A 10550-nucleotide genomic window follows, 5' to 3' on the forward strand; every position below is an offset into this window, starting at 1 on the left:
ATTAAAAAACAATTAGAAGATTAACAAAGGGAAAGGGAGGACAAAGAAATCACATAAAGAAGATTAATATACTTCAATTCAAGTGTTAATGAACTTCGATCTACGTCCACATAAGAAATTCATTATCACACAAAGATTATAACTCAAAGTTTCTCACTGAACGTACTTGCTCAACTAATAGTTTTTTGTTATATAGTTTAACTTGCAACTCTCACTTAAAAAAAAATACTAATACAATATCTTATTTATACAAAAATAATCATCAAAACTAAATTTCATAAATAATGCCAAAGCTAGTGGAGAAGTTATGTGAACAATGCTTCCACTACTAAGATTGAAATTTCATAAACTTAAGAAATCAATATACGGGCTTAAACAAATTTTCAGACAATGGTATCTTAAGTTTAATGATACTGTTGTATCCTTTGAATTTAAGGAAAACATTGTTGATCGATGTATATAGCTAAAGGTCAGTGGGAGCAAGTTTATAATTCTGATTCTATAGGTTGATGATATTTTGCTTACAACTAATGATCTTAGTCTATTAAGCGAGACTAAGAAGTTTCTCTCCAATAATTTTGAAATGAAAGATATGGGTGAGACATACTATGTGATAAAAGTAGAAATATTTTGTGATAGATCACAAAGACGGTTAGGTTTGTCTTAGAAAGCATATATTAATAAATTTTTAGAGAGATTCAGAATGGATAAATGTTCAACATATCCTGTTCCAATATAAAAAAAAAAGACAATCCATGCAATGTCGAAAGAATGATTTAGAACAGAAACAAATGAAGAATATCCCTTAAAGAGTTTGATGCATGCTCAAACATGTACAAGACCATATATTAGCTTTGCAGTTTGTATGCTTGACAAATATCAGAGTGATCCCGACTTGGATCATTGGAAGACTGTAAAGAAAGTTTTAAGATACTTACAAGGGACAAAAAATCACATGCTTACATATTCAGATTTTATTGGTTGTACGGATACAAGAAAGTCCACATTTGGTTATGTGTATCTTTTAGCTAGAGGAGCGATTTCATGGAAAAGTGTGAAACAGACAGTCATTGTTGCATCCACCATGGAGGCTGAATTTGAGGCATGCTTTGAGGCCATAGTTCAGGCTAATTGGTTGCCAAATTTTATTTCAGGACTTGAAATTGTTGACACTATTGTCAAGCCGTTGAGAATTTATTGTCATAATTCCAGCTGTCTTCTTTTCTAAAAAATCACAAGTATTCGAAAGGTTCTAAGCATATGAAATTGAAATAATTTATTGTTAAAGAGGAAGTTCAAAAACATAGAGTCTCAATAGAAGATATTAACATTAATCTTATGATTGCTGACTCTTTAACAAAATGGTTACCGCTTAAAACATTTATTGGTCATGTTGAGTATACGAGCATTATGTCTACTAGTGAATCATGAATGTTGTTATTAATACTTTTTTGACACTTTGAACTCATTGATATATAAAAGTTTCTGAAATCTATGTTTTCTACTTTATATATATGGTGTGGAAAACAAATTATGTTATTGTTTATGAAAATGACATTATGTTTGAACCCATTATTGACTTCTCATTATAAAGTCATTTTAAGGAGAAAGGATGGTATAATAGTACATAAAAGGAAATGTGTTGATTAAATGACATGTAACCGCCTTGACTCTTATTATTTATGTATGATTGATGATAGAACCAATTTACATAAGACCTTTCAATGCACCTTATGATTTATGTAATTATTAAATCATGAAAGTATTATCGCTCATTAGTCAAGTGGGAGAATGTTAGAAAATTATTTAAATTAATTTTATAATGTGACTCATATGAAATAGATTTTGGGCTTTGGGTTGAATATGATTTAATAAAATAAAAGGTTCATTGGTTAATGTGAGAAGTTATATATATCTTATGATACCTAATGAAAACTTAATTTGATGGAGATTGAGAAAGAATAGAAACGGGTTTTGTCTCTGCAAAAGAAGTTGTTCATGGTTAACCATCAAGAAAGAATGTGAGAAAGAAATTAATTGCAAGAGATAGATTGAGAAAAGGAAATAAAAAAGAAAGTGTTTACATAGGGACTCTCATGAATCAATGTAAGTGCCTATCTCTATTATAATGGATATATGGAATGTGAGAATCATAGTTTGTAAGATCCTTAAGATGATGATGTGCATTATTGTTCATCATTAACACTTGGTTATGCCTCTCAAAGCACTTGAAAGCATCTACCTACAATACAAATTAAACTCATTCACAGGGAAACTTTCTCCACAGGTCAATACAATTTTTTATTTTACAAAAACAATTTGAAATGAAGTTTTACCAAAAGAGGAATAATGTACACGTGTTAATCAATGAGTATCAAATTGTGGCTCTCTCTAAGCATGACATGTGGTGCCCTTACAAGAGTCCACGTCTCACTATTATTTACCTTTTCTCTCTCCTCTCTCATCCTCACACTATGCTCTCTGTATTCCATTTCTCTCTGAAGCTACACGTTTGTCTATCTGTTCTCTCAAAGCCACAACGAAGTATGATCTTTGCTTATTTTTGTAAGGCTGCCGAAAGACTACTTGATATTCTACTACAAGTTTTATCCAAACAGTGATACTTACTTTATCTTTTTTTTCTCCAAAGTCGTTATATTGTCACTGTTGCAAGACCTTAATCATTTTTTTTTAAGTATTTTAAAGTCATTATCTTTGCTTATTTTATGTTTCTGAAGAAGCAAATTTTGTATTAGTGTTTTTTACTTCCATTTAAGCCTAATTTGTAAATCTTTTTTCACAACATGTCGTATACTAAAGATCTTTTTTGTAATAACTGCATTAAACATTTATTGGATTGGTGCATAGTTTTCTATTTTGAAATGGAAATGGTGATGATATTTACACTAAATACAAGATGTTGTATTTAGTCATTCATTCATTTCATTTTTGTTCTTTTCATTCTCCATGGAGTTGGTTACAAAAGCATGAACAAATAATCTTTGAACACCATGCGTGTGACATAACTTTTTGTATGGTATTATTATGTTCTAGTATTTTATTCTCACTTTTTACTTCTTTTAAACCCCTTTTCGAGAGCAATGATGTTTTAAACTGTGTTTTTTTGTTACTTGTCAACAGATTGTGTACAATGTTTTTAATGCCATTTCTGTATCTTAGTCTTTGAAATGAGATTTTGGTTGCATATTATGATCTGTTCATCTCATTTTTGTTCACTTTGTATTACAGGATTTTAACACCATTAATATATTTTAATCGTCGAAATGATTTTGGTTGCATCTGTTATTGTGATTTGTGTCGAAGATGGATGAAGCTTCTTCTCTACCTAGTCTTAGTGTGTGTTTGATGTAGAAAATAACTAGTTTGCTTTGAATATTGTAATGTGTTTTTAGATGATCTTGTATTTAGGCTAGTGTGAGTTTAAGGTTGTCTTTTGCTACATGACCTATCCTAGATGCCTAATCAAGGTGGTAAGATCAAGCACATGAAGTGATTGAATGTTTTCCAAAAATCTTTTTAAAGTTTTCTCAAGAATCAGGTTACTGCACAAAAATAAATCTGTTTGTTTGGAAAACAATAGGTTTATTTTTGTTATGCTGAAAGGATTTTCAAAATTCTGTTAGGGCACCAAAAGTGCAGTTCAGTCAGTTTTTTCAGTTAAGCTGAGCTGGCAGTCCTTCAGAAAAACAATCTGTTTTGTTTTTAAATTAACCTGTTTTTTTTATAACAACGTTCTAACTGTTTTTTTGAAAAGTTGTTAGAAACTGATTTCTATATAAAGAAAGGCTTTTCTCACATAAAAGGTTGTTGTGCAATCACGGTTTTAACAGAGATTAAACATTTTCAGTGTGATAAAAATGATTGAATGAGTTTTTGAAAGGTTTTTCAAAAAGATCTTCAAGTGTGCTTGTTCTAAGAGAGCCTTGATCTTGGTGAAGGTGCTGGTGCGGTTCTGCTGCAATTGAGCTACTGGTTTTGAGTTCTTGCATCTTCTTTCAGGTGTTATCTTTCCTTTATTCATTCTTGTTAAAGGTGTTAGTGTAAGTCACTCTTTGATAGGGTTTATTGGAGTGCAAGGTGTGCTGAAATAAGGTTTTTCAACTTTGGTTGTATTGTTCTTGTAGGGTTCAAGAACTGATGTGTGTTGTAATTGATTGCAGTTGGTTTTTAGTGAATTCCACCTTGGAGTGAGGTGAAACTGGATGTAGCTCATTATGAGTGAACCAATATAAAGTGTGCTTGCATTATTCTTCTCATCCCTGCACTCGTTTATGATATTTTGGTTAATCTGTAAAGAAAAAAATTTGTTCTTTTAAAATTGAACCTGTTATTTCTGGGCTTACTCAAACTGTTCTTCTTGATATGGAAAAGTTCTTTAATCATAAACAAAGCCTTTTGAATCTGTGTATTGATTGGTTTAAGGACAACAGTTTCTTCATTAAATCTTTGTTAAAGATTCATTTTCTTTGAAGAGTTGTGTTGAAAGAACTTGGTTGATCTTTTGGTATAAATTGTGTTCTTCGGGCTGTTGAAAATTAACTAATCTGGTTCTACAATATTTCTCTGTTTGATCTCAATCCTAATCTGAACAAGTTCTGGTTTTGTTAAAGTGTATTGAAAAATAAATTTGTTTCTTTTAAAATCAATTTGTTCTTTTTCTTCTGGAATATTGAAAACCAGTTTGTGTTTGCGAAAATTTTATAACTTCAATTCACCCCTTCACCTCTTGAACTTAAACACTAATAGACCCAACAATTTGTTCATCTCATTTTTGTTTACTTTGTATTATAGATTTTTAACACCATTAATATATTTTAATCGTCAAACATGATTTTGGTTGCATCTTTTATTTAGATTTGTTCATCTTATTTTTGTTCACTCTATATTACAAGTTTTTAACGTCATTTTTCTATCTTATTGTTTGAACTTTTAATTTGGTTGCATCTATTATTATGATTTGTTCATCTCATTTTTGTTTACTCTATATTACAGTTTTTAACACCATTTCTGTATTTTAATTGTCGAACATGATTTTTGTTGCTTTCACAGTAGAAGAAAATAAATTTTTCGTTAAATAAATTTTTTATTCATTTTCCATGTTGGCGTGTTTTCCTCTCTTATAAATATATTTCCCATAAGCACTCTGACTTCGTCGTTCGAACACCACAAGCATAGTCTTTTTAGGTCTTTGTTTGGTATCCCTAAAAAGATATTCTGGAAACATGTAATTATGACTTTAACAAATATTTATGTTTGATGAGTTTTATTTTGTAATGTAGTTATTAACGTGTGTTAATCCATTGCTTTAATCAAATACATTTATCATGGTTTACTGTTTTATATCATTTCATTCAAGTGTTTTGACTTGGCCATTACCATACTCCCAACAAAGTCTTTTTAACTCTAAATTTCGTAATATATATTAATATTAATATTTGTTTTTGCTCAGCAATGAATAAAATAAATTTCAGGGATACTTCAAGGGTATCCCAACCCGTATAAAAAAAAACTAGAGGGCCACAACCTCATGTGTTTAACAACAAACCAAACTAACCTCCCTGAAGCAATTTCCAGGGTATATAAAACCTGTTAAAACCAAAAACAGTCTAAGGGAACCAAGCATAAACAAAAAAAAACACTAAAAACCAGCAAAAAAACCAGAAAAGCTGGATGCATCAGCCTATTGAGATTACCAAACTGCCTGGCTTTCGGAAGCACTATGCAACAGTTAGTACTTATAAGGTTTACAGGTTTTAGCACTTGGGAATGCTTCTGTGGGTAATGCTTGCTCTGATAAAAAAAACTCTACGGAAGAAGCCCCTGCTCCACACTAATTCAGCAACAAAAAATGACAGATTAACCGTCTACCATTACAGTCCCTCTTACTAGCTCCAAAACCTTGTACCATCTCCACTTTTCATTACTGTTAAGACCATTCTCCAACAACCTTATGCTTATTTCCTAACACCCTGCTAACCCCTCCTCACAATCTGCTTCCAACTACACTACACACTACTACAACTTTACATCTAGAATTTAAATGTTAGCGATAAATTGCTGCCCCCTATCTTCTACAACTTCAGCTAACATGAAGCCTACTTCCCAGATATTCTCAGCTCTATTTCTGCAGCAACTCCCTTGACAGAAACCACAACAAAATAGCCAGACCATTTCCAAGTACTCCGTGAGAGGATACATTCACTGTCAAGAATTAGCACACTCAAACCACTGCTAGAAGGCACTGGTTAGGGTTCAAAAGCCAGTCAAAGAAAGCATAGGAGTAACCAGCTACCTTGTGTTTTAACCACAACCATGACTGTAGTTGAGCATTCTGAAAAATCTCATCATCATCAGGGACCCCTTCCTTAAAAACTACCAAGTTCCTTTGATCCAGATACAACTAACAATTGCCACCCACAAGCCAAACCACACCTAGTTTTGTTTATTAGAGAGGTGAATTAAGTAGAAGTTCATCAGGTGATTCTGAATACCCTTGTTTTGGGCCCCAAAACACCAATTCAACGGTAGCATCTTGACTAGACACGTTGTGCGAATACACAATCAAGGAAGAGATGTTGAGAAGTTTCTTCAAATAGATCACATAACGGACACATAGTCGAATTCACAATCACTCCCCTTCTTATGAGATTAACTCTAGTTGGAACTCTGTCCAGAAGGATTCTCCAAGCGGTGGTAAGGATTCTCCAGAAGGATTAATCTCATTTTTTAAGTTTTTAAATTTTTTTAAGTTATTTTAAGTTTTTATTTATGAAACATGGTAACTGGAAGGATGTAATTGTTTCGAGGATGAAATACCAAAATGGGAAATTTAAAAGTGTGTTTTAAATACAATCGTTTATTTTTATTCACAGTCCTTCTGCCATCCTTTGTTCTGTTTCACTTTTTCTGTTTGGTTTTCCTTTTCTTCACTGCTTTCGTGATCAACAAAATCATGGCAAATTTAAAGGACACAGTCGCACCAAAAACCAAGGACAGGTTCAACACCATGAACTTTAGCAATGATATAAGTTTCATCATATTTTTAATGGTAACAATATTCTTTTGCAAATTGAGATGAACAAATAAGACTTTATATTTTTTATTTTAATAGGAAATGCTTTGTTAATTATTTATAAAGTAATTTTATTTTTCGTGTATTCAATTGTAAACGATGTGATGTAATGTAATAAGGAATTGTTAATTATCAGTGTGTGTCAATGAATACAAGAAAAAAAATAAACATTTGTTGATATGACAATTGAAGGCGTTGAAATAATAAGGAAGAAATTTCAGATCTTTGAGTTCCATTCCATAAGATTCATGACGACTCAATTTGAGATTCCAAGAATTATGATAAAATTTAAGTTGCTAGTTATTTTGATTTTACAAACATCTTTTTTTGTTTATTTTGTAGATTCGATCTCCAATTTTCATGATTATGAGGTGCATTTATTTAGATCTAGAATTTAAATCGTGTATATATTTATATCTTGATTCCAATATTTTTCGTACAAATTAAGTGATTGTTCATTTTTTCAAATTTACAGAAATTGTAAATTGTGATTGTGTTTTTGTAAAATTTGATAGATATATATTTAGGTATACAATTAATTATGTTCATGTCAATTTGATGATGGTTGAATCTGAAATTCTTTTATACTGTGAAAATTTTACCGTATGGATGGAAATCTTAAATTTGTATCTTTATGATTGAAATTTTATTTTTAATATTTGGATAATTTTGAATTGAATTGATTTATTTCTATATGAAGAATGACCTTGCTTATTTCCAATATTGAATATTTTTTTGTATAATATTATTTTATCTTAGTTATTATATCAAACCAGTTTTTTTATAAAAATAATTATAAAATACCATCATGATATCTCTCTTATCCTTTCATATTATTGTAGGGAGTAAACATATTGCTATATCACTTACTTGACTCAATAACAATTATTTTATGTATTCACAACATCAAATCAATTATTTTTTTAACATTTGTAGTTATTAAAATGGCTAAGTCAAACACTTAATATTTCTATCATTAAAAATAAAGAAAAGAATAAACAAGTAAACTTAAATACACATGTATATAAGGTTGTGGAAATAAAAATGAAATAAAAGAATAAATAAAGAATAACTGTATGATATTTTAGTCAAGATAATATAATTTGTGGAAGAGGTCGATACAGGAAAGAGATAGGCTATTTCTTCCTGAACTCCCTATTTTTCAAGAACATGTACTCCTATCAATGCCTTATTCTTATGAATCTTTTTTTGAATTCAACTCTATTGTTTTAAGATAAAGATATATTGACCATCCATTTTTTATATAACCAGATTACAATTTTAAATATTATTATTTTAATATTTTTTTATATTATTTAATTACAATTTTTTTTATTATATATATTTATATTTAAATTCATCACATAAATAGTTATATACATGTGAAGTTACAGGAAAAGAAGCGGTTCTCACACTATTTGGGAATCTTCTTGACTAAACACGTTATGAATAATAACTTATAAAGCTCAAACACTCCTTTTAAATAGCGTGTCAGTGTCAGATAGTCGTATCAGGTATCGACACTCGTATGACACTTGTAGGATACGTATTTGTGAAGTGTCCCATTCAAAAAGTATTTGTTGGATTTCTGACAATTCTAGTACGGTTGTAATACAATCTTAAAAAGAAAAATATATTAATTTTCTAAAAACTCAAACTTATTGTATAAATTTTTATTATAATTATAAAAGTAAAAAACAAATAATTTTGAATCTGTCATGAAAAACATCTTTCTTCTCTAAAAAAATAATCTAAAACATATTTGTGCACATAAATCTTTATTGTCAATTTATATAATTCATAATTATATAATATATAGATTTGTGTCCTTGTGTCCTACATTTTAGAGATTATACGTATTTTCGTATCCGTGTCCGTGTCGTATCAGTATTCGTTTAAGTGTTTGTGCTACATAGATTACAATAAACAAAATGGAAAAAAACCACCATTCCATACCTAACCTAAGCAACTTCAAACCACAACCACGAACTTCATCACCTCTTGTTAGAATTATCCTCTTCAAATCTTGAGCCAGCAACTTCAAGGGGAGAATGTTTCAAATAATATTGGTGGTGTAAGAGGAGCACAATTTCAAATCTTATGAGACTACAGGTAGAAATTTGGTGGTGTAAGAAGCAAATGGCAAAAGATAGGGAAAAAACCTTGTGTAAAAAAAAAAAAGACGTCGCCTGTATGAAAGTAAGGAGAAATCTTAAAACTTAACATTATGACAACATTTTTATGCCTGCTGATAGACAGTGAAGCAAGAATAATTTCTATTCGGAATTTAAATGTAAATTTGAGCATTATATTGAATAAAATAAATAAATAAATAAATAATATATAATGAAAATGTTTATAAATTTATTGTATTAAGATTTTAAATAGAAGGTGGTTTCATGTTTTAATGATGACTTATTAATATTAAATCTTTTTCATATTATCCTCTACAAATTTCTTGATGCCATGGAAAATTTTGTAATTCTCGTTTGAAAACATTTATATTAGAACTACAAAGCACCATGATTAGAGTTAAAATGATAGTGGATGATCTTAAATGTGTACCTTAGGGAGTTAAATATGTTTTCGTTATTGTTAAATTGATTTGTTTTAATCCAAATTTTAATCTCTTAAATTATTGTAATAAAAAAATTATTAAAATGTGTTATTATCAGTTTTATTTTTATATAAAAAAAATTGATAATAATTTATTTTAATATTTTTTATTATAAATATTAAAAAATTTAAAATTTGAACTACCATAATTAAGTTATAATATATGAAAAAAAAACATATTGAATTCTGATATCAACCATCTATTTTTGTTTGTCATTTCCTTTCTTCATGATATAATATTTCTACCTTTTTTTCTTACTTAATTCTTCTCTTTTCGTCTTCATTCCTCTCTTTTTTATCATATATTTATATCTTATAAAAAAAATGTCATATTATAAGCGTAACAAAAAGAAGGTATTCACATATTTCAATTTTTTTTATCATGTTCGAAAATATACTTTTAGCGATAAATAGTGAAATTTCTTTTCAAAACAAGTCAAAGACCTTTAACTTCTTTATTTTAAAAATTAAAAAATTAAAATGAAAAAATATTTAAGCAATAGTGTTGGTGTATAAAATATCAAATATGAAACATGATGGAATTGAGATGTAAATTGTCTCTTAAAATCATGTTTAATTTAATTAATTTAAAAATGTAACAGTGGTATGTGTTGGTGTATATTTCCTAGTAAAAAATGTACATTAACGACGGTTAAAAAAAAATATTTAAAGAAGATTTTTAAACCGTCGTCATTACAGATGTTGTTATAAAGTAAGCATTTTTAACGACGATTGATCAATCGTCGTTATAAATATGTTTATAACGACGATTCATTTAACCAACGTTATAAGTGGATTCTAAATAAAAAAAATTAAAAAACTTTTAAATGGGAACCGTCGT

This window comes from Phaseolus vulgaris, chromosome 4 (genome assembly GCF_051622355.1).
Source record: "Phaseolus vulgaris cultivar YP4 chromosome 4, ASM5162235v1, whole genome shotgun sequence".
NCBI classification, from domain to species: domain Eukaryota; kingdom Viridiplantae; phylum Streptophyta; class Magnoliopsida; order Fabales; family Fabaceae; genus Phaseolus; species Phaseolus vulgaris.